This window comes from Canis aureus, chromosome 1 (assembly GCF_053574225.1).
Source record: "Canis aureus isolate CA01 chromosome 1, VMU_Caureus_v.1.0, whole genome shotgun sequence".
Classification (NCBI taxonomy): domain Eukaryota; kingdom Metazoa; phylum Chordata; class Mammalia; order Carnivora; family Canidae; genus Canis; species Canis aureus.
The window spans coordinates 55,898,556-55,904,758 of record NC_135611.1 but is presented as its reverse complement, the minus strand read 5'-3'; the positions used below and the strand labels follow the sequence as shown (position 1 = coordinate 55,904,758).

The 6,203-nt window shown below is 39.4% G+C and overlaps 1 protein-coding gene across 20 annotated transcripts in view; it reads right to left on the bottom strand.

Moving 5' to 3' along the window:
- Positions 1–6,203, bottom strand: part of AFDN (afadin, adherens junction formation factor) — a 137,618-nt gene that overhangs the window by 109,735 nt on the left and 21,680 nt on the right. The window lies entirely within an intron of this gene.

Genomic DNA, 6,203 nt, shown 5'->3' with positions numbered 1-6,203 from the left:
CCCCTCAAGAAGTTCAATGGGGAAGACATCCCTGATGCAGGGCTTGAAAGGAAAGGGCCCAGAGGACCAAGGATCAAGCTGAGCAGCCAGGGTGTGAGCACCTTGCCCGCGGAGCTGCTACCAGAGCACAGAGGGCCTCACTGGGAGGTGGGCCAAGCCGACCACCCTCTGCACATTGGCTGCTGCAGAGGCCAGCAAGGCCAGAGCAAGCCCCCCTCCAGTCGCCACCCAGCAGGGGCTGCCCGGACCACTGACCTCTGACGCTGTCCCTGAGGCTTCGCAGCTAAGTCCAGACGCCCCGGCATATCCAGGGCTGTGGTGCCCACACCGGCGAGAACCTCCTGCCTGGTGCTGAATGGCTCCTGGATGAGATTTCCCGCTGGACCGATCCGATGCCCCTTCCCTCCCAGCCCACCCCTACCCCAGCCCTGGTGAAGCACCAGCCACGGAGGAACGGGAGCCAGTGGGCCTAAGGCTGCCAGCTCCACTCAAGAACCAGCTGCCACCACTAATGATACCCCATGGCTGCTCCATGGCCAGTGGCCACCTCTGCTGCCACCAAACTGTGGGCCTCATCCTTTGCTTGGCTGTGAGAATAAACCGTTCCCTGTGCCACCCCCCCCCCATAAATAAGTAAATAATAATAGAGTTCCTAAAATTTGAGAAGAAAAACACCAATAACTCACTGAAAAGGGGGCCAAAGAACCTCAAGAAGCTCAACAGACAGCTCAGAAAAGAGGTAAATAGGACTCAAGTCTAAAAAAAGGATGAACAATCTCATCAATGATAAAATGACTTCAAATAAAGATAACAGTAAAATGCCATTTCTCAACAATCACAGTGGTAAAAATCTGAAATTCTGACAACACTAGTTTGAATAGTGCCAAAAAAAAAAAAAGTACATACCCAGTTTGAATAGTATCAAAGAAAAGTACATACCCAAGGAGAATTTGGCAATATTTGGCAAAATTAGATACACATGTACATTTTGACAGAGCAATCTGACTTTTGTGGATCTACCCAGAGATGCGAATGTGAAATGCTTTATGCAAAATGACTCACTATAGCACAGTCAAAAACAGCACAAGTGTAGAAATGATCCAGCAAAGGGCATGAGCAGAATAAACTCTGGTACTTTCAGATAACAGAATAAAATGCTGCTACTGGCAGGAATGAGGAAAAGTTTTTACCCTGTGATGCAGCATGATGCACAAGATACAGTTAGCTGGAAAAAAGTGAGGAGTGTGACACTATGCACAACAGGCATCTTTTACATGAAAGGGTAGGAAACACACACACACACACACACACACATACACACACAAATGTACTTGATCACATCTGCAAAAGGAATCTTTCCTTGAGTGGATATACCAAAATGTAATAACATGGAAGCAAAGCCTTTCCAAATGCAAGTGATTAAACAGTTTCAACTTTGAAACCCTGGGATTATTTTAAATAATAAAAATTAAATTTTCACACAAAATAATACCTAAAAACTTCAAATAAATTGAAATTAATGTCTAACAATATATCAGGTTGGTTATATTACCATACAGAAGAAATTATTTTTTTTTCAAGTGATTTTTGACTTTACATCCCCAGACTCTAAGGACAAGTATCTCACATTGAAATATTCATCTTCATTCAGAAGTCCTACTGTTAGTAATACTGGCATTATAATGTAAAATACAGGAACTATATGACAAGATAAAGCACACAAGTAATTGTGTTAATTTAATTATAAAAAAAGATCTTCAATTTAAGAGAAAGGAGATTAACATTTTTAAAAATCAAAGTAATTAAATAAAAACCCTGTAAGGTCAAATCTGAATTGGAAGCATCAGAAGAAATTCATGGACTTTTTCACACACACACACACACACACACACACACACACACAAATATTTCCTAGCTCTTTCCATTGCAAAGGCCTTGAAGCAAAAGACAAGCTGTAAAAAGTAAGCATCTGTAGCACCTAGATGATGAGCTCTAAATATGACTCACCACTAAAAGGAGTCAAAGCTCCTTGGAGAAATGGCTGAATCCAAGTGTAAGTCAGAAAATGGACAAAAGGAGTTTGGTACATCTTGATATGCCAAAAAAAGGGAGTTCTCAAAAATTAACTAGCTCATTCAAAAGAACTTCCCAGTCAACCAACAGGTGCACCTGGCCAAATGTGAGGAAATCTAAACGCCAGCAACAATAATGACTGCAGTGACAGAAACACAGACAAGTCCTCACGAGCATGATGAGTACAGCAGCCAAACCATGGAAGCAGCCCAGGTATCCATTCTGATGGGTGGATGAGAAAGAAGTGGTACATGCAAGCACAACAGAGTATTATTCGGCCATAATAAAGAATGAATTCTTGCCATTTGCAACGACATGGATGGAGCTACAGAGTATAATGCTAAGCAAGGTAAGTCAGAGAAAAGATAGATACTATATGATGTCACTGGTATGTGGAATTTAAGATAACAAGCAAAGGAAAAGAGAGAAAAACAAATCAAGACCTTTAACTCTTTGGAGAACTGATGGTGACCAGAGAGGAGGAGGGGAGATAGGGGAAATTGGGGATAGGGATTAAAAAGGACATTTTTCAAGGGGTGCCTGCTGGCTCAGTCCCGAGAGTACATGCCTCTTGGTCTCCAGGTTGTGAGTTCAAGCCCCATACTGGATGTAGAGATTACTTTTAAAAAGAAAAACATAAAATCTTCAGAAAAAAAAAGAGTACGGTTACCCTGATGGGCACTGAGTATGTATAGAATTGCTCAATCACTACACTGCATACCTGGAACTAATGTAACACCGTATGTTAACTACAATGGAATTTAAATAAAAAGCTTATTTTTTAAAAAGTGGGGAAAAAAATCCTCACATCCATGACAGTAAAGAAAACCAAGCAAGCCAAAAACAAAATCATAATCACTGTCAGCACTGCAAGTAACTAGGGCACCAACTCCTTGGCCTGACAATAAGCAGTGAAAATAAAAGACCTCAGCAACTCTGCTTTCCTTAACTTAGATGCAGAAAATGCGTTTGTATTTTTTTTAAAGAAAAATGCCAGTCACTCAATGGGACAGAAATGATAGAATTAGAAAGCCACTACTTTGTAACCCCTACTTGACTGGGCAGAGATCCACGAGGATAAAACCTACACCAAGTTCTTGGCTGCCGAGTCCCTCCTGCTGTGCATCCATGTGCTGCCACAGGCCAGACATCACTCCCAACCCAAGCATTCTTCTCAAATAGTTGGATCTGTAGCCACAGGGGCCTTAAAGCTATGGAAACAAGTCAAATACCACCACCATCCCTGGAAACAAAAAAAGGCAAGTCCAGAATGGGGATATTCTACAGGAAAATGTAGCCAGTTTTTTCCAGCATGTCTATGACAAGAAATAAAAGGCAAGTTGGAGAGGGGTGAGAATGCTCTAGATTAAAGAGACATAAGATAACTAAACATAGCGTGTGGACCTTGTCTGGATCCTCGATTCAGATAAATTAACTGTAAAAATAGTTTTTCAGAAAGACAGGGAAATCTGAATTTGGGCTAGATATTAGGAAATAGTAAGGAAATACGGTTAACTGTTGGCAGGAGTACTGCATTATGGTTAGATTTTTTGAGATATACACTGAGGTAGAGGAAAAGAAATATGTCAGCTTTAAGGACTTGCTTTAAAATAGCTAAAACAACAAAAAACTAAGAACAATGAAATTCTGAAAATTTTTAAGTGCAAGGGATGGCTATAAATGAATTTCATCTATTAAATTTTCTTATTAAAATGTTTAATATGGGGACGCCTGGGTGGCTCAGTGGTTGAGCGTCTGCCTTTGGCTCAGGGTGTGATCCTGGAGACCCGGGATCGAGTCCCACATCAGGCTCCCTGCATGGAGCCTGCTTCTCCCTCTGCCTGTATCTCCGCCTCTCTCTCTGTCTCTCATGAATGAATGAATAAAATAATAAATAAATAAATAAATAAATAAATAAATAAATAAATAAATAAATATTTAATATGAAAATAAATTCCAATTACAAACTATTATATATAACATAAACCTAGTTTCATGAAAATATAGATTCTTTAGGACAAATTCAAGGAATCAGATTCTGTAGATAGATAATGAACATCAGAGGCCAAGCATCTATGGCTTGCACTGAGCAAGCAGCAGGTGTGTGGAGGAGAGATAGGGAGAGAGGCAGGGCCTTAGAAATAGCCAGACATTAGTTCAAACCCCAGTATTTTCACTGATTGCTCATGTGGCTCCGGGCAAGATGTTTGAGGTCTCTTGTTCCCTGTGTACAAAACAGAGAGGTTACTCTATTTCACAGAGTTTTGTGGTTACTACATCATTTATGGTATGTAAAAGCACCTGTTATGAATAAGGCACTTGATGATAAAAGTCACTTCCTGTGTGCACATTCTCAAGCCCTCATACTTACATGAGAACTAGTTTGAAATCCCACCTCTAGCAAAACAAAATACAAAAGCAAAAACAAATGAGCGCATATTAAAAGTATCTGAAAAATGCAAAATAGTAATCGTTATAGAAAAAATGACACTTTACAACACTTACAATTGTTTTTGAAATTCAATATGCAAAAGTTCAAATCATATCCAATGATAAGACTGTAATCAAATCAACATACACAAAATTCTGAATGGTCGTCTGTAAGAAAATAACCATGTTCCTGAACTCAGCCTCAATATCATATAATATCAAAAAGAAATCCAAGAATATAAAATAAGAAATCATGTTTTTATAACCTGCTTCTTCAAGCTGTACTGAGATTCTTTTTTTAAATATGTGAAATATTAAAAAGGCATTTTGGGGCGCCTGGGTGGCTCAGTTGGCTAGGCATCTGACTCTTGGGTTTCTTCGACTCAGGTCATGGTCTCAGGGTTGTGGGATGGAGCTCCATGTGGGGCTCCCCGTTCAGCATGGGAGGTCTCTCTCTCCCCGTGTCCTGCCCCCGCCTGTATGTTCTCTCTCTCAAAAAAGCAAAACAAAACAAAACAAAAACCTAAATAAAGACTTTCTAAGTATGAACAAGGATAATGCACCATACAAACTGTATACACAAATTAGCAGACTATCATTTACTCTATTTACAGTAATTTCACATCGAAGTAAATACTCTGATTCAAAGAAGCTTCCTATAATCAGAATGCTTCTATCTGTACCTGTTTACTATAGTAATATAGTATGATAGCATAGTGGACTAAAAATTGAATTCACATTCAACCTCTTTTGATTAAAAAACAAAACTTCATGCAAATTACCTAAATTAAAAATATCCTCAACTGTCTATGGTAGTATTGCATGAGTACTACTGTTTGCTTACACAAGATACTTGAGAGGGGCCTCCAACAGAAGTGAAAAGAACAAATTAAAAACAAAATAATTTTGGGGGTAGAGGATGCAACAGTAGTGACAGACTATTATGGTCTTAAGAGTTGGGCTTTTACAAACTAAACACTTTGTTGGGTGCGAGTATTGTTTTGGTGTACATATTTGACATTCTCTCCCTCCGTATCGCGAACGATCTTGAACTGCGTCTTTGGTGCCAAGCAGTACCTCCCGACTGACTTCCTGTTTCACTGGGCATGATCAAATGATCCCAGCAGACTGGAATGTCACTTAGTACCAGGCAAGAAAAAAAACAAAAAGGTAAGATATATAAATCAGTACAGGGACTTCAAAAAGAAGTCCTGTTGTTAAGGGGGATTTTTAACAGCACTAATTTAGAAAAGGAACATAAACCTCTATGCGGGGGCAAAGTGACACTGACATGAGCTCACAGATTCCACTGAGACGTCTTAACAGAACTGCTCAAGAGAACTATCAGCAAGAGAAGCAATCAGTGAATAGATTCTCACTTCATGTTACTAAATATTCTCACTATGATACTTTCACCTACTATTCCAATCATCTACACTGTACAACAAACATCTCAAGCTAACATACATACAGAAACACTAAAAAAAAACTACATTCTGGGATAAATTCTTTAGGCAATTAACGGAAGGTCAGAGACATGAACTCAAAAACAAAAGATATAGAACTATGGTAGCTGTTAGGTTCTATGAAATGAAAACCTAAAAATCTCTGTGTTTATATATAAAATTACACTGTTCACGAAACCTCACTTAAGAAGGCTTCTGCAGATGACATTACGATATCTAGATATGATTGCACAC